At 36.2% G+C, this 21,115-nt stretch overlaps 1 long non-coding RNA gene across 1 annotated transcript; it reads left to right on the top strand.

The window, feature by feature from the left end:
- Nucleotides 1-232: 232 nt before the first annotated feature.
- LOC111177991 (uncharacterized) lies at nt 233-11,599 on the top strand. Its single transcript, XR_002645542.2, has 3 exons — nt 233-2,040; nt 3,133-3,297; nt 11,079-11,599. It is a non-coding gene; the product is annotated as an uncharacterized LOC111177991 (long non-coding RNA).
- The last annotated feature ends 9,516 nt before the right edge of the window (nt 11,600-21,115 follow it).

The following is a 21,115-nucleotide window of genomic DNA, read 5'->3' as shown; positions in this document are numbered from 1 at the left end:
CCTAGATAACGTTTTAACTGTATATTATTGAATTGCTTTAGTACAATCAGTGTAGTGTGGCATGTTGTAATAACTGTCATTAAGTTCTCTGTAGAATAAAAAGACATCAACCAAACACTTCTGAAAACACATCCTGTAATTTCCAGTAGTATAAAGATATCTACTAGATGATAGTTTAATTGTACCTGATTGACCATATAAAAATTTCTCCAAGAATAATTCCATTTCCTATCGTCTCATTTAATGAAGTGACATAAATTTTTATGGAGATTTTACTTTATAGAAATTATATCAATAAAATTCAATATGGCTTTCATTGGAATTTTTCATTTCTTAGAGCCTTTAAACAAGACATGTGAAAAGCAATAAAATAAATGCTAGATTCAGTATTTGGCCTAGGTTACCATATTAAAAATGCTATAACCCAACAGTTTTAACTTCAATAAAATATAGTAACGATTTCCTTTAATGTCTTATCCTGCAAAGGTAGAAGAAACCAAAATATCTCTAAACAGTATTTGTATAGCCCTAAATATCACTGCAGAAAAGCATTATTCATATTTGTAATACAGCTTTATGGCACCAATTTAGCTGAAAAAACGTATATGTATATATCTTTTATATGGCACTTTCACTTCAGAGATTTAGATACGACTTGTTTATGCAATGCTGAGTAAAATAGAAAGTTTTTCTCTTTTTTTTTCTGGTAGCAAAGCTTGGCATTAAGAATGCTTAATCTTATAGGGAGGCCTTGATTCTGAATGTAACCAGAGTCACATCTCAGAAAAGGCAATATTGGGCTTGAAAATATATGGGGAACACTTGTGAAATGTGGGACCAATTTTTGAGTCATATTATGAGAAAAGGAGAAATATAGGAGTCGTTTGTCACCAAATGCTCTTTCAGCCACACAACAAATAGTCAGATACGGGGAGAATCACCAGTGATTCTCCCACTCCTTTTTGTCCTTACTTTATGTTTTATTCTGGCTATTAAAAAAAAAAAATCTGCGTTCTTGGTGTGTTAAACAAGAACTCCAGGAGCAGATACCAAGCACTTGGTGCTGTCTCAATAGAACGTGGCACTTTCAGTTTGAATTTAGATGTTTTTATGGTTACTGAAAACATGCAGGGTTTTAGAACTGGCTCTGTGGGAATCCTGCCACTATGTTTCATTTACTTTTTTGTTCTGTGCTGCATTTACCCATTTTTCCCTTTTTAAGCCATGTGACTCCTAAAACATCTCCAAAGGAGAAGGACAAGAAGAGAGGTCCTTTTGACTCCTCATCATGTTACATGTTTCTTCTTAGAGTCATCTTTGATCTTTACTCTGCATCACCTCAGCAGAACTCTTCAGAGCAAGGCTTGTTTTTCAGTGTTCTCCTAATTTCCCCAAGTTTATGGTGGAGCATTGGCTTCCTCAGAATGTTAAGAGACATTAAATAAAAATGGTTCCAGGGTCAACTCCATCTGGAAAATACTTGAATAGTTATAACGGGAGTATGTTTTAGTTGCAAGAACTTCTCAATTCTGCAACTTTTATATTTTATATGCTTTCAAAAACCTTTTAATCTGCTAAAGTACAGTGTGATTTTCTAAGTGGGAGACACAGTAAGCAAAGTTTCCACATATGATTGTGAGACTTTTTTTTTTGGTGAGCATTTGTGGAACCAATGACCCACCAAAAACACTTTAAGAAATATGAACCTGGGGCAGAAGCTTTCATCTCTTTGTTATTTGGATCATTATAAAGATTTATGCTTTTAATAAAAGAACAGAGATGTGCTAATGAAAAGCCAGGAAACTGGATGTATTCTCAGGACTTCCCTGGTGGTTCAGTGGTTAAGACTCTGTGCTTCCACTGCAGGGGATGCAGGTTTGATCCTGGTAGAAGAATTAAGATCCCGCATGCCTCAAGGTGCAGCCAAAAAAATAAAAGAAAAAGGAAACTGGATGTATTCTCTCACTCATTCATTCCTTCGGACACTTAGTGAGCTTTTATGTTATCCACCTAACTGCTGGGAAGACCTCAGTGAACAAGGTGAGTCAGATGAGTGCTTTACACTCCAATGGGAGGAGGGTGAGAGGGAAGGAAAAAAAAAAACACACCAGCCTCTTTGTTGTTGCTTGAATGCATCAGGTATTCAGCTGTCTTAAGGTCTTTGGATTCACAGTTCTCTGTGCCTAAAGTGTACTTCCACAGATATGCCCATCACTAACTAGGTCATAGAGTAAGTATGTGTTCAACTTTTTAGTGGATAATGCCAAACAGTTTTCCAAATCATAGAAGCAATTTAACTTCTCACCTTCAGTTCATAAGTATGTCAGATCCATATGTTCTCCAAATTCTGTACATTTTGCCCATTTGAATATCCTCTGTTCAAGTCCCTGACCCATTTTTCTATTAAGTTTGCTTTTTTTATCCTATAAAGGGTATTTTTTGATGGACAAGCATTTCTAATTTCTTTTCCAGTTAGTAATATTTTCTTGGTTAAGACAACTTTGTTTACCTTAAAATCATGAAGATTTTCTTCTATGATACCTTGAAGAAGATCCTTTTTTCTTTAACATTTAGATTATTATCCATCTAGAATTGATTTCTGTGTATATTGTGAGGTATAGGTGAAAGTACATTTTTCTAAATGATGTCCAATCGACATTTATTGAACATACCATCATTCCTCTGCTGCATCATATACAAGTGAGTCTCTTTGTTGACCATCTATTTCATTGGTCTATTTCTCTGTGTCTATCCTGTAGCTTTATAATGACTTTATTATACAGTTATTTTCCATTTTTATTTTTCTTCTTCAAGACTATCTTGGCTCTTCTTGGTCTTTGATTTTGATTGAGACTGTATTTATCATATAGATCAATTAGAGGTGAATTGATGGTTTTATAACACTGACCCTTTCAATCCATGATATATTCCTGGTAAACATTTCTGAATCTGTCTGTGAGTGTGTCTCTGGGAGAGATTAGGCTGTGAATTAGTAGACTGAGTTGAAGAAATCTCCTTCACCAATGACAGCAGGATCATCCAATCTGTTGAGGGCCTGAATAGAAGAAGGGGGAGAAAGACACATTGGCTCTCTCTGCTTGAGCTGAAGCATCCATCTTCTTCTGCCTTCAGACATTGGTACTCCTGGTTCTTGAGATTTGGGACTCAGATCGGGACTCACACCATCGGTTCCCTAATTCTCAGGCCTTTGGACTCGGACTGAATTACACCACTGGCTTTCCTGGTTCTCCAGCTTGCAGATGGAAGATTATGGGACCTCTCTGCTTCCATAACCAGGTGAGCAAATTTCTGTCATAAGCCTCCTCTTATATATCTCTCTATATATCCTATTGGCTCTGTTTCTCTGGGGAACCCTGACCAATACACCATAAATCACATTGTTAGGACAAACTTATCTGGTAAAATGGGTGCAGCATAACCCAAAGTCAGAGGCATACAAAAATGGTCTTATCAAGCAGAATATTACAAGAGTAAAGAGCTCATTTCCTAGGAGCCATCCAAGGACCAGTCCTGAAGACAAGCCTTTCTTTGGAATGTGTAGGGTTTGAACAACCCTGGTTTAATGAGTTAACCCTTTCCTGAAGAAGTGCCAACGTTTTATGATGGTTTGGCATAGGAGCTGGGAGAATATACTGAAATGTGAACATTGTTAAGAATGTAAGTTTAGGAGAAGTATCATACTAGGTTCTAACTGTGAGATTTGTTGAAATTGTAGGGCCTATTGAACATCCAATAGATGTTAATTAGGCACCCAGATATACAGGTCGGGGGTCTGGTATGGAGTTTTAAGCAAAAGATATGATTTTGAGAATCATGATCAAACAACCGTGACAGTCTATGTGTTCATGCAAGTACTGGGTATAGATAACCAAGGGAAGAAGACCAAAGACTAAGAACCTAACTTATTCTAAGGTTGGAGGTCTTAGAGCCAGCAAAGGAGATAGGGGAGGAATGTCCAATAGAACCAGTTTCTCTTTTCATTGATTTTTCTCTTTTCATTGATTTTTCTGTATTGGCTGAGGGCCATCCCAGGAAGAAAGGAACTCTCAGGTACTTCTGGTTCTCTTCTGGTGTATTTAGCCAAAGTGATTCTATTAGGCTAATGGCAGTCATCAAAGGCAGTATACTTCAGAGCTTTTATAATCAATAAGATACAAAAGTCTAAAAAGAAGCATAAAGAAACATAAGTGGGATCTGAAGAGAAATGGGCAAAACATTAGCAATGTCCATTATATAATGTATGTAAAAATTATGAAGCATCATAATAGAACTTACTGGTAAACCCACCATGGAATTTGGTAAGTAAATCGTTATCTATGCCAGTGTCACTATTAGTGTATTTTCTTCTGATCCTTGCAACTCCTTAAGATAACCACTGTTGTGAATTTTATATTTACTATTTCCTAGCTTTTTTAAAAAACAAACTTTTCAAAAACATTATACAACTTAAAATATATAAAATTGATTTTGCCGTTTTCAGTTTTATAAAACTGATATCATACCGTCATAGCCTTCTGAATTTATCTTTTTTTATTCAATATTGTTTGAATTATTTTTCTAAGATTTATTTATGTTATTCCATGTATGAATATTCGTTCATTCACTTTGCTGTGTAAAATTATATAAAAACTTAAACATTTTTTATTATAATGTATATTTTGGGCTTTCCTAGATTTTGGCTATTTCACATAATATTACTACATTCATTCTTATATGCATGTAAAACAATTTAGCAACTTAAGGAATAATGTTGTTTAGAGAAAGGTATATGTATGTTCATCTTTAAGAGCCATTGTTTACAAATAGATGTGTTTGTATATTCGTGTGTGAAAACCAAACTTTTGTTTATTTATTTATTTTTTAATTAAAAATTTTAATTGAAGTATACTTGATGTACAATATGATATAAGGTATAGGTGTACATTATAGTGATTCACGATTTTAAAAGTTTTTAATCCATTTATAGTTATTCTAAAATATTGACTATATTCCCTGTGTTATACAATATATCCTTATCTTTGTATAAGGATATATTGTATCCTTATCTTTGTATCCTTACCCAATATATCTTTGTAGATAATAGTTTGTATCTCTTAACCCCCTATTCCTATTTCACCCCTCCTCACTTACCTCTCCCCACTGGAAACCACTAGTTTGTTCTCTGTATCTGTGAGTCTGCTTCTTTTTTTTATATTCACTAGCTTGTTGTAGTTTTTAGATTCCACATGTAGGAGATATCATACAGTATTTGTCTTTCTCTGTCTGACTTATTTCACTTAGCATAATGCCCTCCAAGTCCATTCATGTTGTTGCAAACAGCAAAATTCCATTCTTTATATGGCTCAGTAGTATTTCTTTGTGTATATATTACCACATCTTCTTTTTCAATTCATCTGTTGATGGATCAAACTTTTAAAATTATAGAGAATGCATATATTTTAATAATTATTAAGGCTCTAGCTCATTATTTCTCTTTTTAAAAAAAAATTTCATTACTAGGCATTGATCTGTTCAGATTTTCTACTTCATCCTGATTCAGACTTGGAGAATTGTATGTTTCCAGGAATTTATCCATTTATTCTAGGTTGTCAAATTTGCTGGCATATAACTCTTCATAGTATTATCTTATGATTGCTTGTATTTCTGTGATATCAGTTTTAACTTTCCCTGTTTCATTTCTAATTTTATTTATTTTGGCCCTCTATTTTTTTGATAAATCTGTCTAAAGGTTTATCAATTTGTTTACCTTTTTAAAAAATCATCTCTTACATTGATCTTTTCTATTGTTGTTTTGGTCTTTATTTTATTTATTTCTACTCTGATCTTTAGTTTTTCCTTCCTTCTTCTGACTTTGCATTTTGTTTGTTCTTCTTTTTCTAATTTCTTTCCTTTAGGTGGAAAGTTAGGTAGTGTTTTTGAGATTTTTCTTATTTATTGAGGTAAGCCTGTATTGCTATAAACTTCCTACTTAGAATTGCTTTTGCTGTGCCCCATAAATTTTGGAAATATTTGTTCCTGTTTTCATTCATCTCAAGGTATTTTTTAATTTCCTCTTTGATTTATTCATTAACCCATTAGTTTCCTAGTAGCATGTTGTTTAATCTCCAAGTGTTTGTGATTTTTTCTGGTTTTCTCCCTGCAGTTGATTTCTAGTTTCCTATCATTGTTGTCAGAAAAGATGCTTGATATGATATCAGTCTTTTAAAATTTATTAAGACTTGTTTTATGGCCTAGCATGTGATCTATCATGGAGAAAATTCCATGTATACTTGAAAGGAACGTGTATTCTGCTGTTTTTAGATGAAATATTCTGTAGATATCAATTAAGTTCATTTGATCTAATGTTTCATTTAAGGCCACTGTTTCGTTATTTTTCGTTATTTTTTTTTTTCTGATGTAAGTGGGGTATTTAAAGTCCCTTACTATATTGTATTACTGTCAGTTCCTCCCTTTATGTCTGTTAATACTTGCTTTAAGTATTTAAGTGCTCTTTTATTAGGTACAAATATGTTTATGAATGTTATATCTTGTTCTTAGAATAAGCATATATTTTAATAAGAATTTTAATAATAATCAGAAAACCAGAAGAGAGAAAAATATTTTTCAAGGCCATAATTGACCATGAGAAATTCACCTTGTAGGTGAATTTGCTAAAGTCATAGGAAGAAAAATAAATCATGTAATACCAAAAACATGCCTGAATAGTTTAATAGAGGATTTTGCAATATGTTAAAGGAATTGTGAAATCATTGATTCACATTATAATAACTATTCTCAATCAGATTACTTATCACATTTTATTTTAATTGATTTTTTTTGTTCCTATCTGCCATTGCCTCATGGTAAACTCAGATCATTTTTGTCTCTTCACTACTAATTATCACCTCTGTATGCAGTATTTTGTACATGTAGGCAAAACAATAAATACTCACTGAATTAATGACTGGGATAAAAACATATAATAACTGTGTGCCAGTTGCTGTTCTAGGTGCGGCTGGTACAATGGTAAACAAGATAGAACAATCTCTGATTTCTTGTAAGTTACATCATCATTTGGGGCTTTAATTCTAGTGAGGAGGTACAGTATAGTGGCTGTGATACACTGTTCCTAAAATAAATTACCTGTGTTACCAGTTGGAAAGAATTGTCACAAAATTACTATCTCCATTATGTTTGTTCCTCTTTGAAGTAACTCTACCAAGCTTTATTAAAGCAAAGCTGTATGTGTGTGTGTGTACACATCACACATGCTGGTACACCATCGAAGGATACAGTTATGTAAAACTCACCAGTGATAATGATTTTAAATAATTTAAATTAAAATCATCTCCTGAGAGCTTATGGTATTCATTCTGTCTCTGAGAAACATGAAAAATAAAAAACAACTCATCAACCTTCAGTGAGGAGGTCACCACGCAAACGAGCACAGAGGCTCAGGCACCATGCCTTCCAGTCCAGTTGGAATGGCTCCATCAGCAAGACCCTGTCACTGAAGCAGCACTAGATGTTAGAAATGTAACTAACTGCAGCAGGGTTTCTCTGACAGCACAAAAGAGAAAGAATGTTTTTCAATGAAATTTTAAGGATTATAAAATGGATTTTGAAGTCAGTGGCATCATGAGTAAAGTTTTCTTTTATTTAACTCTTCTGCTGAATGAGTCAACACAAATTGGAGTCATTCAACCAAAAGGGACACCTTACCCTTCAGAAAGAGAATAAATCAGGCACTTTTATGAAATAACATAACAGCCATCTTTGGTAGCACTGGCAAAAAATATGTGTGTGTGTGTGTGTGTGTGTATGTGTGTGTATAGTAGGTGCTTGCATTTTACCATCTGGCCTTGTAAAAGGAAGGAAACTTTTTACAAAGCGGTGGATTATATCCTAGTTAGTATAGGTTTGTCTCAATTTCTACTTTATATTGCCAATAGGAGAAAAAAGCTTTCAATTATATGTCCTGAAATCTCAGCTGATTGTTTTTTCTTTTGGAAAAAAAAGTAGGAAAATCACATTATCCATGCTTCAAAAATAAATTATTGCTACTACATTTGTCTGCTAGTTCCTCATATTTTGAAAGCGATACAAGAACTCAACCTATTGCTTGAACCATTGAGCTTGCTTTCTTTACGAGATGGTATTTTTTAGATGAAGAAAATCTTTCTGAGGGTATTATGAAAAACTAGGTTCTTACCTTTTGATATTTTTATCATTCTATTGTGAAATTCCTTGCTGAGTCTGGACTTTTATAGCTAAATGCTTTCCTAAAGACAGATGAAGAATGTACTTACGTTTGATTGCAGGAAGAGACCCTAAGAAATAAGAACTGAAATGTCATTTTGATGCATACTGGCAAGTCTGTGTGCATGGCTGTGTTCAGGTGGTAACGTATAACTATGTAAACCATTATATCTGTAAAACCTATTTCCTGAGACAACCATACTGGAAGAGAAAAATTAAGAATGGTCAGTAGATGTTGACTAGTTGTCATTTATATGTTTCAAAAGAACAAAATGCTTTTGCCATCAACACAGATTTAATTATTAGGACTCATTTCCTATCCAATATAGGTGATAATTTTATGTTCTTCTATGTATTCTTCACTGACCATTTTATGGAACTTAGATTCAAGTTCTGATATTTAATATCTATGAAATATTTTGAAATTGGTTTGGGTCTTTTTTCACAAGTGGTGAGTTGTTTCTATAATATCATGCAATTCTGAGACAAAAAAAAACCCACAAAAAAGAAAATACAATTTTATTTCCCTTTCATTTCCAAGAAAATATGCCAAAAGAGACCAATTTTAATGCAATTAAATTGAAAGCCATGCCTTTTCTGGTACTGCTCTGCTTTGAGAAACACCATAGAATTTATGTTGGCATCCTTGTATTGTAGGTATTTGCATAATCTCTATTTAAATTTGTACCATAAGCATTAATGATGGGCTAAAAGGCTGTTGTAGAAAGCCAAGAACTGACTTATTATATAATACATTTTTGACATGAACACTAGGTCCAGTGTTTCTCTGCTTGGCAAGGATGAATGTTTACTTCAAGGGCTGGAGAAAATATGCCGTGCCCCATGCCTCCAACAGTTTCTCTTATTCGGTAGCTAGCCTCGTTGAGAGCAGAATGGAGAAAACAACTGAAGAGCTGGAGCTGCTTAAACTGAAAGCAGGTCCATGGAAACTGGTCCCTAGGTGCTGCTCTGAACTCTGTAAGAGTGACATCAGTGTTTCCACACTCAGTCATTTCAAAATTCTTGCATTTTTATGTTGTTTATTCATATATTTTTGCTTTACTTATGCTATTCTTTGGCTTCGAATTCCCTTCTATTGCTTTATCAGAAGGAATAATGCCTTAGCTTTGTTATTCCTTCTCCTAAAATAATAGAATACTGTAAGTCCTGAATATATATTATATAGGAGGACCCCATGAATAAATGCAGTTCTTGAGCATCTCCATATTGTAAGGTCTTTGATATGAGATATGGTTTTTATTGTGTACGACTGTAAACTCTTTTGTTTCTAAAGGTCAATTGTCAGTATTTCAAATCATCAAAGAAAGGAATCAAAAGGGCATTCTGGCTACTGAAAATTCTTTTTAGTCCTCAAGCCCTAATTTGTATTTCAAACTGATGTGGGTGGCTTCCCCCATTCTTTCCCTATGTACCCATCTCCGTAATGATATGTACCACACTTACATTCATGTGGTAGTCTAGATTTAATTATCATTGCCTCTACTTTGATGCATTCATTTACACAAGTATTTATTGAGTGACTATGATGTGCCAGACACATAATAGGCAGCACAACATATGGAACAAATGCCATACTGTCTGGTTCAAACCCTATGTCCAAAAAATTCTGTCTCTATGACTTTGTGCCAGTTAATCTCTCTGTGACTTACGTTTTTCATCTTTAAATGGGGATAATAATAGTAATAATAAAAATAGTTTTGTTTCTTTTTACTTCTAGAGAGTCTTATTTGGGGAGGAAAACTCTGTTTAATGACAAAAGTAAAAGACTGGTGCTGATATCAACTCCCTGGACATGTCTTTGGAGAGACTTGGGCCGTATGGGAATGCCCACAGCCTTCTCAATACAGTAGTCCCTCCTGATCCAGGGTTTCATTTTCTGTGATTACAGATACCTGTGGTCAACCATGGTCTGAAAATGTTAAATGGAAAATTCCAGAAATAACTCATAAGTTTTAAATTGTATGCTGTTCTGAGAAGCCTGATAAAATCTCGTGCCTTGCCGCCCCATCCTGCCTGGGATGTGAATCATCCCTTTGTCCACGCTACATTTGCTACCTATCAGACCGACTCTCACAGTATCAACAGTGCTCGTGTTCAAATAACCTTTATTTTACTTAATAATGTCCCCAAAGCACCAGAGTAGTGCTGCTGGTAACCTGTATATTCTCTTACTGTGCCTAACGTGTAAACTAAACGTTATCATAGTATGTATGTATATGGAAAACCTATAGGATTCAGTACATCTGTAGTTTCAGGCATCCATTGGGGGTCTTGGAACAAATGTATCCCCCATGGATAAGGGTTGGCAGAGCAATGTATTCCCGTCTAGGAGATTAGGAGAGGCCTCTCTGTCAACCACAGTTTAGGGATTAAGAAGAAACAGAGTTGTGAATTACATATTCTCTGTGCAGGACCACTGTGAGCTTTACCAGTGCTATTTCATTCTGTCCAACTCATTCTATCTCAAACGCACATGGTTGGTAGGATTATCTCTATTTTACAGACTGACAAAACCAAAAACACAAAAACTGAGAATCAGAGAGGTTACATATTTTTTCTAAGATAACAGAGTAGGCGGCAGAGACAAGAGTCAAAAATCATGGTTTTCCAAATCTAAGCCTTATTGTCCTCAGTCATCTCCACAGCCACCAACTTCACTCTCCAGCTTCAGTGCTAATTTTATTTTTCTTCATATAATAAGAGCTAATAATATATGTGTCAGGCTGAGATCTAAGTGCTTTCTATCAATCCTTCTAACAATCCTGTATGACAGCCTCTGTTATTCTCTTCATTTACAGATGCAGAAACTGAGGTACAGAAAGGTGACTAGGCCAAGGTCACACACTTCATATGTGGTGAGACATGCAATCTGTTCTGTGTTCTTAACCATGTACCTTAGTACCAGCATATGATATGCTATCTATTTTTACTTATTTTATTTTTTGTCAGTTTATTCTTCTTTGACTATAATATCAACTCCATGAGAACAGATTTTTGTCTTTCTTTTCTTTGATTCCCTGCCTTTTTCCAGGGCCTAGCATATTAAGGACTCTTAATCAACATTTATTGAATAAATCGTGCTGCTTCTTTTGGGGTATAGGAAACTGACATTGGAGATGTGAACTCTCAAGAGTTTGGCCCAAAATAGCTCAACCTAAGATGTTAGGAGTGAGGCATTTCCCAATTGCGTGGGAGACTGGCCTTCAATTATTTCCTGGCTGACCCAACAGGACAATTTCTGGCTAAGGAAGCTCTGTTATTCAGTCTCTGAGGATCATCTGTTCTGGTCTGAGCATCTAATTAAAGGAATCATAACACCTCTGATTGCAGATTTTTGTGGGGCTCCCCTAAATCTTCTCTCATGTAGGTCTCAGATACAAAGTAACACACTGTGAAGAATATGACACCTTGCATTAAACTGGACCTGACAACTCAGACATTTGTGACCTGGGGAGTGTTTCTTAGCATGTCTAAGCTTTTGTTTTATTCTAAGTCAGGCTTAAAAATATTGAGCTCACAATAATTAGTTTGTAATCTGGTCCATAGTAAGAATGCAAATTTAGTTGTGCTCTGGAATTTGGAGGTTGTTTTAGTTCTTTTATCTCTGATTCCACCTACTGTTGAAAGTTAGAGCTGGAACAACTCAATTCTTTGGCGTATTAGACAGCGGATAGCTGCTCGGATGTTGGGTCTGCAGTTCAATTATGATTGCTCCATGTCTTCATCCCTGAAGATAAAGATATCAGGGCAAAGGTCAAGTTCATCTGACCAAGTACAAAGTCATCATTTCTAAGAGTTGGAGCAACTCTAGAGAAAGATTGAGGATGAAACCCAATCACCAGTGTTTAAAGGGGAAGCCAGATTTAGAAAAACAGAAAATATTTTCCAAATAAATGTTGGTTCTTGTCTGACACCTTGTCAAGCTGGTCAGGAAAACGACACATCTAGAACAGTGATTCTCAGCATCTTTTTTAAAAATATGACCCCCCCTTGGAGGCTTTGAAAATATTTTTCCCATAATCATCTTCATAGTCCTATGAAAGTTTAATACCACAGATATGCTATATACCTGTGTATTCTAGGGCTGCCGTGACAAATTACCACAAGCTATGTAGGTGAAAGCAACAGAAATTTGTTGTCTCATAATTCTGCAGACTTGAAGTCTGATATCAAGATGCTGGCAGGGCCATGCTTTCTCTAAAGCCTATAGGGAGGATCCTTCCTTGCCTCTTCCTCATTTCTCATTGTTGCTGTCAATCCTGGTATTCTTTGACTGGCAGAAGCATCACTTCAATCATGTGGCACTTTCCCTGTGTATCTTTCCAGTGCCTCCTCTGTGCATGTCACTGTGGCCAAACATCGCTCTTCTTATAAAGACACCAGTTATTGGATTAGGGCCCACCCCAAATCCAATATGACCCCATCTTCCCTTAATTATACCTGCAAAGGCACTATTTCCAGATAAAGTCACATTCTGAAGTTCTGGGTAGACATCAATTTTTGGAGACACGATTCAACCCAGAACAATCTTTTTTTGTACTGTATCTGTGCTTTGTACAAAGAGTAAGATTTTTTGCCACCCTTCCTGCCAAGGTCTAATTTACAACCCCTTGGGGGTGATATAACCCTTGATGAAAATTGCATGCTTTAAGACAAGGGTAAGCAAAGTATGTTCTGAGGGTTAAATCCGGCTGATCACTTACTTTTGTAAAGAGTTTTATCGGCACATAGCCACACCCATTCATCTGCACAGTTTTATGGCTGCTTCTGGGCTATATCTACAGGGTTGAGTAGTTGTCACAGAGACTGTCTAGCCCACAAAACCTGAAATATTTATTATCTGGCCCTTTACAGAAAAGATTTGTCATGTCCAGCTTTAGAGCACTGGGGCTGAGAATTAGACGTAGAGAAGTGTTTTAGTTCACAGAGTGACAAGTTATCAAATAATATTTTGGCTTTATGATTTCATAATATTCATAGGACCTAGGGTGTTGTCATACTGGGGTGTTCATTATGGTGGAACAAAGGAGAGTCAGCAGAGGCCAAGCTAATTCCAGGAGGCTATTTAGGTGGAAGGGTGTTTTTAGATATTATCAGCTTAGATGGAATTGATCAGGTCAAGGGTTTTAAATATTATCAGGAGAAGCAAGCCAGTACCACAAAGCAGGGAGATTGAATATTAAGTCTGGGTATTTGCTTAGAAAAGAAATGGGAAAACTTTGGCTTAAAAAAAAAAAAGAAGGGAAAATCCATGAATCAAAGATAAGCTGATATTAATAAAATAATAATTGCTTTAAAAATGTACCAATAGCTAACATTTATATGAAATGACTTTTTGTTTGCTTGACATTGCTCCAAAAACTCTCAACATATTCACTCAATAAATCCTCAAAGAGCTGAATATCAATATAATAATATTAAAAATAATATCAGCAAAAGGATTTAGCATTTATTGACCATCTGCTCTGTAATAAAACCGAACTTCAAAAATCACCCCTGAAGACAGGCAGTTTCTTTCCATCTTACAAACGGGGAAACTGATGCATAGAGAAGGTCCTTGCATGAAATCACAGAGATATACCCAGTACATGGCAAGGGCAAGACTTGAACCCACGTTTGTCTGATGCTAATAGTTGGGTTTGCTCTGCATTTCTTCACACGCACACCAGCAGTATAGATAGACAAGTAGAATCAAAAGACAAGGAAGTCAATAAAAGTAGAAGGATAAATGGGCACAAAGAATAGCAATAGGAAAAAAATTAATGGTTTCTTTTTCTAAAATAGGAATCTTTTCTTTCTGTCTTGCAATGACTTTCCATGTTCTGCTTGGGGTTCCAAACTCTAATAGGTATGTGTTTGTATATACTGACAAATTCCAATTAAAATGACAAAGATGTAAGCTTCATGATGATTCTTAAGAGTAGTTACAATGTTTTTCAGTTCTCATTAAATGGCATCTACTGATAGGATTTTAGACTGATAAGAATTTTAACTGAAATAGAAATACTCAGCTCTGCCTCACCATCCCAGTCTTATCAGGGAAAAAATAGTGCCCCATTTAGTTTATTTAACACATATTAGATATCTGCACTGTGCCTAGTATCTGATTCTGCTTTTCCCTGTTAGACACAAGCCAGGAAATTGCAGTTTCTTCTGGGCTAATCCACAGGGGATGGCAGAGTGGGAAGTACAGTGTCCTTACCTGTGTCTGATAAGAATACCTACCTTGTACTATTTTTAAGAGGTTTAACTCAGATAGTATATTAAAAATATTTGGAGGAATACTTGGCAAAATGTAGGTTCTCAAAAACAGTGGTATTTTTTTAAAGAGGAACAAGAGCTAAAGGAACAAGCTGGGAAAGCATCTTGGTCAGAGAAACCAAAGTCAAGGGGGAGAACAATGACACCTGGCCAATGACAACTTGACCAGTCACGCCTGGCTCTAGAGCGATGGAGCCATGACCTAAGGAATATGGGCAGCCTCTAGAAACTAGAAAAGGCAAGAAAATGAATTATTCCCCAGAAACGCCAGAGGAAAGACAGCCCTGCCAAACCTGACATTAGCTAAGTGAAACCCATTTTATACTTCTGGCCTCAAGATTGTATGATACTGTGTGTTTGTTTAAGCCACTAAGTTTGTGGTAAGAAGCAGTAGGAAACTAACACAATCAACCTACCCTATTCCAGGGCATGTCAGTAGATGTAATGTCCTCAGCCTTCTTCACTGGCACTCAGAGGTCTCATGATTCTCCTTCTAACATCTAAGACAGGTAGAAGATTGCTCTTCACAACCCTAAATACAATCTGTATGACCAAGTAGGAACCCACTGAGTGTGATACTTTTGAGTAGAATTAAAGTCTGCTAAGGTTTGGATGGACAAATTCTTTGCCAAGGAGTCAGTCTCACGTACTGCTTTGTCCAGGTGCAATATATGGTAGATTTAGAAGTATGCATTGCTTGTAGGACTCACCCTGTAGGTCTGCCTCTATCTTTAGTATTTTGCATGGTTGTATATATGTTTCAGGATACAGAGTGCTATGACCCCACCCCCATCTTCCTCTTCCAGTGCTTCATTCTGAGAGTTATGGATGGAAAGGAGTTAAGAAAGGCTGAAGTATGTGGATATGAGACTGTAGAAACGAGACATATTTTGGCTGTTTCACAGTTTGTTTTTCACCTCACAGAGATGGACAGAAGTGTTGTGGGAATTCTTGGATTTCTGTTTAATGTAACCACTGTGCTCCAGAATTGTGCCAAACACTGAAAGAAAGCCAGAGGCTTATTTAAGTCATTCCCTATCAGCTGGGGTCTTCTATCACAGATGCTACTGCTTTTGATCTCAGTCCAGTTCCAATTAGAAGAAATCATTTCAGATGTTTCCATGAGGGCTCTCATTAGACTTTGTTCCTAGCACTCCTGTATTGGGTTGGCCAAAAAGTTCCTTCGGGTTTTTCTGTAACATCTTTCAGAAAAACCCAAATGAACTTTTTGGCCAGCCCAATACATTTCCATCCTTTTAAAAAACGTGCACCCTCATGGAAAGCTGAAAGGGATTTATTTTTATTTTATTATTTTATTGAATTTATTTTAAAATCAAGGGGAAAAGAATTTTTGTCCATGGCAGAAATTTATATGAAATGAGGTCTGCTAAAAAGTTAGGACTTGGATCATTGTGTTCCCTCATGTTATTTTACAAAATCTGCAGCCGTTATCACATGGGAAATATATTCTTATGCTTAAAGCAGAATTAGGTGTACAGTGAATAGATTTTGGACCACTTCCACAAGATTTAATTTCTTCAGAAAAATAATCTGTATCATCTACAGTTTAGAATTCTCAAGATTTCTTTGTCTTGACTGTGGTGTGCCTGCCCATTCCATTCCATTCCTCTATTACAGGCTTCCTCAATCTGGATACAGTTGACATTTGAGAGAGATGGGTAATTTCCTGTTATGGAGAGCTGAGCTGTCCTGTGCTTTGTAGAATATTTAGCAGCATCCCTGGCCTCTACCCGCTAAATGCCACTAGTACCTGCTTAGTTGTCACAACTAACAGTGTTTCCAGACATTGACAAATGTCTACTGGGAGGCAAAATTATCACCAGGTGAAAGCCATTGCTATATGACAATTAGGATCAAAAGGAAATGATGGTTCTAGGTCTTGAGTCCATTGTGAAACTGCCATCTAAAAGGTACATTCTAGTCACAGAGAGAAAATGCCTATGAGCGAAATGAGAAAGCTGTTTATTAAACTCTGTCATATCTTAGAAACCAAACAAGATTCCCCTCAGAGTCTTAAAGTGCTCAGCACACAGGGGAAACATCCATTTTCCTTTTATTTCACCACAGACTGAGAACAATTCCAGTTGACACAGTGGTCAGCAGAAGTGGATCGTCAGGACAGCAGAAGGGAGTGGTGGCTCAGGGCAAACCCTGGACCAGTTACAGCAGTGGTCATCATCAGCAGTGAGTCAGAAGTTACAGAAGCAAGCATTAATAGTGACACAGGGATACAGCAACTAACACACAGACATAAAGACATAAGGTACCTAAAGCTAAGTTTCTAAGGCACATAGAAATAATAGTGGCTGGTCAGATCTTAAAATGACCAAAGTGAGCTGTGATTCCAAACTGAACTTCAATCAGAAGGCATAATTTGTAAGAGAAGCAGTGGCAAGGGGGGTAAGGAGCCTCTGTTCCCATTGATAGTAAGGACAGGTGATTCTGCTCCTTGAAATAGCCCAGCAGTATGTAAAGGGGTGGGACAAGTTAGTCTAAAGAGGGATTCAGTCCTGAGTAGGTAAGTAGGGGAAATCAAACAGCAAGATCTGGGTTTTAAAATTAAAATAGGCTCATTTGAATCCATAGGCTAGTGAGAAGTAGGAAAAACAGGGTTATGTGCAAATCAATGAACTATCATTTAAAATGAGTGTGCTTAGGCACCTTATGTGTTATGAATATGTGAATTCAGTAGGTCAAACTAGTAATAAAAATGAAAATCTAAAAAAGGTTTTAGTGATGCTTCACTATACTTCATGACAACCAAGAAAAATTTTAAATCGATTAGCATATCATGGTGTTTCTTTCCTCATTTTAATAAATGTATTCTTAAGTGAATTATGGTCCTATCCTACCTGTGTCTATTTGAAGTTCACTTCATTCTTTGAAGGTAAAATGCAATTATTTGTCCATGATTACATTATGTGATTCATGAGGCTTGGAATACATAGTTTAAAGTATGATTAAAGTACAATGGTTTCAAGCATGGACTATTGATAAAATATAGTGAGGTGTTCAGATAAGTGAGGAAAACCACAGCTAATCAACCTCACTTAGCATATAGTATCAACTATTTAGTGGCCCAATAGTAATCTTTAACAACATCTTTAATAGTGTGACTCTTACAGATGCAAATGGCAGCAATGTAAGACTTCTTAATACAGCATACTGACTCTCCTCTAAATTTCATTAAAATGACGGTAAGATAATAAAGGCATAGATTCACAAGGGCAAAGCGAAAAGGAGAAGAGATAACAGCAGACAAGTGATTTTAATAATTTTCAGGATGTAAATAAGATGCTTGATTGGAGGAGAAAGTTATAACTTAGGTGACTACAGAGGTTTATACCAAAAAGAAGCAAAGCTACCTTTCCCTATAGAATCGCCAATGCTTAGGAATTGGAGACCCAGTTTATCTCAGGAGCAGTAGGTCAGGTGCTAAATTGAAGACACGGGAATTGGTTGAAAATACGGATATGGAATGATTAGACTAGACAACTAGCCCTTCCGTTAGTGGGAAACTGGCAAAACTGAGCAAACAGACTCTGGGACTTTGGTGATATGACAGGATAGTGAGGAAACATGGGAGAAAACATGGAGAGGAAGAGACACATGTTAAATATTAAGTGAAAATCTAAATAGACAGTTGGGCACTCAGCTCTCTTACTCTACCCACTTCTAGAATGGAATTGGCTGGAATTATACCTCATCTTAACTACGGCATAGCATCTGAGGACTAGAGAAACTAAACCACCCCAGAGAAAAGGACTTTTATAATTAATAATTATGTTTTATCCTCATTAAAAAAGCCACCTGATCACACATTTCACACTACAGTAAACCCAACAATCAATAAGCCTTTGACCACTCACACAGAAATGCCAATCAAATTTATAATGTCTTACTCTTAAAAAAGGGATTCCACTTATAAAACTCCTAGAAGATAACATAGAAGAAAACCTGTATGACTTTGGCTATGGTGATGCCTTTTTAGATATAGCACCAAAGACAGGGTCCATGAAAGAAATCATTGATAAGCTAGATTTGTTAAAAAACAAACAAACAAACAAACAGAAAACTTCTGCTCCATGACAGACAATGTCAAGAGAATTAGAAGATAAGACTTAGACTGGGAGAAAATATCTGCAAAAGACACATCTGATAAAGCATGATTATTCAAAATATACAAAGAATTATTAAAACTCAGCAATAAGAAAAAAAAAAAAACTCAACTAAAAAATAGACCAAAGACCTTACCAAACACCTCACCAAAGAAAATATAAGTACAGATGGCAAATAAACATGAAAATATTATCCACATCATATGTTATGGGGAAATGCAAATTAAAAACTAATAAGCTACAACTGTACCCCTATTAGGCCAAAATCTGGAAACATTGACAACACCAAATCCTGGTGAGGATGTGGAGAAATGGGAATTCTCATTAATTACTGATAAGAATGCAAAATGGTGCAGCCACTTTGCAAGACAGCTTGGCAATTTCTTAAAAAACTCAACTTACTCTTCCTATATGATCCAGCAGTCGTGGTCCTTGGTACTTACCCAAAGGAGCTGAAAACTATATTCATACAAAAATCTGCACACAGGGCTTCCCTGGTGGTGCAGTGGTTGAGAGTCTGCCTGCTGATACAGGGGACACGGGTTCATGCCCCGGTCTAGGAAGGTCCCACATGCTGCGGAGCGGCTAGGCCCGTGAGCCATGGCCGCTGAGCCTGCGCGTCCGGAGCCTGTGCTCTGCAACGGGAGAGGCCACAACAGTGAGAGGCCCACGTACTGCCAAAAAAAAAAAAAAAACCTGCACACAGATATTTATAGCAGCTTTATTCATAATTATAAAAACTTGGAATCAACCAATATGTTCACCAGTAGATAAATGAATAAACTGCATTGCATGTAGACAATAGAATATTATTCAGTGCTAAAAATAAATGAGCTTTCAAGATGTGAAAAGACATGAAAGAGTCTTAAATGCATATTACCAAGTAGAAGAAGCCAACATGCTGAATGATCCCAATTATATGACACTCTGGAAAAGGCACAACTATGGGGAAAATAAAAAGTTCAGTTTCGAGGGTTTAGGGGCATGGAGAGGGATGAATATGCAGATCACAGAAGAATTTTAGGGCAGTAAAAAATACTCTGTATGATATTATAATGATGAAAGTATGTCACTATACATTTGTCCAAACCCATAGAATGCACAACACCAAGAGTGAATCCTAATGTAAACTTTAGACTTTGAGTGATTATGATATCAATGTAGGTTTACCCCTGGTAACAAATGTACCACACTGCTGAGTGATGTGGATAATGGGAGGAGACATGTGTGAGGACAGGGGACATATGGGTAATCTACCTTTCTTTGAATTTTTCAGTGAATCTAAAACTGCTCTAAAAAATAAGTTTTTTTTTTAAAGAATTGGGTAAGGTGTAAAATATTTATGGGAATTAGCAATGAACAAGTAGAAGAATTGGTATTAAGTTAAAATTATGAAATATGTGCAGTAACATGGAAAATGCTTATGACTTAATCTGAAAAATAATTACAAAACAAAGGATTCCCACATTTTTTTTTAGTGTAGAAAACCAGAAGGATAAATTAAAGAAACTAGAATAAATAGATTAAACGGTAGGAAGAAGGAAAAACTTCCAAGAAATAGTCAGCTATAATTGTTGGCATGAGAAAGGCAAAATATGAATTAAGATGCTCTGAATAAAAGAAACAATCAAAGAACAAAAATGAACTCTTGGTAATTAGAACACTTGAGTGTTCTGGTTCCAGGATGATGCAATAGATGTACTTTTACTTGTTCCTCCACTAACTACAACTAAGTGTCCTGGACGTGGTATACTAAACAAATGAAAGAAGGATCTGGAAGGTGGAGAAAGAAGACAGACTGGCTAGGTAACTTGGAAACCAAGGAACAGCACAGTGATGAGACTCCTGCTTTTGTTTTATTTTGTTTTGTCTCATATACCCCAGACTACGTGCTAGAGAAACTGGCAACTGGGAAATGTCAACGGGTGCAGAAGGAAAACACCAAATAAATCTTTTTCTTTCTAGCCAAAGGATGGGAAACAGGGTGCCTAACAGAAAACTTTCAGGTAATAACTACCCTACTCCAGACAAACACCAAAAGAATTAACGTAGTCCTAACCCCACGCTTGCCAGCAAAGGCTACCTGGAGCCTAGACGTCCACCCTTGTCAAGCAGTAACAAAGTACTCTGGACCTCCATAGTGTCAGTGAGGATCACAGGGAGATTGGACCTCCACCTCCCATTCAGTGGCAATGCAGTACCCTTCCTTTCCCTGCTGGGGTAGTGTCAGAGGAGGGGTAGTGGAGACTCAGAACTTTCACCACCCCTCAGCAGGAACAAAACAAAGAAGAGAGATTTAACACTGAGAAAAGATTGTGAACAGATACCAATATTAAGATGACATTGATATTAGCAAGATATTAGAATTATCTGACAAAGTTTTTAAAAGCAGCCATAATACAAATGCTTCAGTGAATATTTACAAATGTAATTGG

This window comes from Delphinapterus leucas, chromosome 2, assembly GCF_059928025.1.
Source record: "Delphinapterus leucas isolate spDelLeu-1000000601 "Yukka" chromosome 2, BTC_Dleu_Yukka2, whole genome shotgun sequence".
NCBI classification, from domain to species: Eukaryota; Metazoa; Chordata; class Mammalia; order Artiodactyla; family Monodontidae; genus Delphinapterus; species Delphinapterus leucas.
Note: the sequence above shows the minus strand (reverse complement) of the source record. Positions and strands in the feature narration are given on the sequence as shown.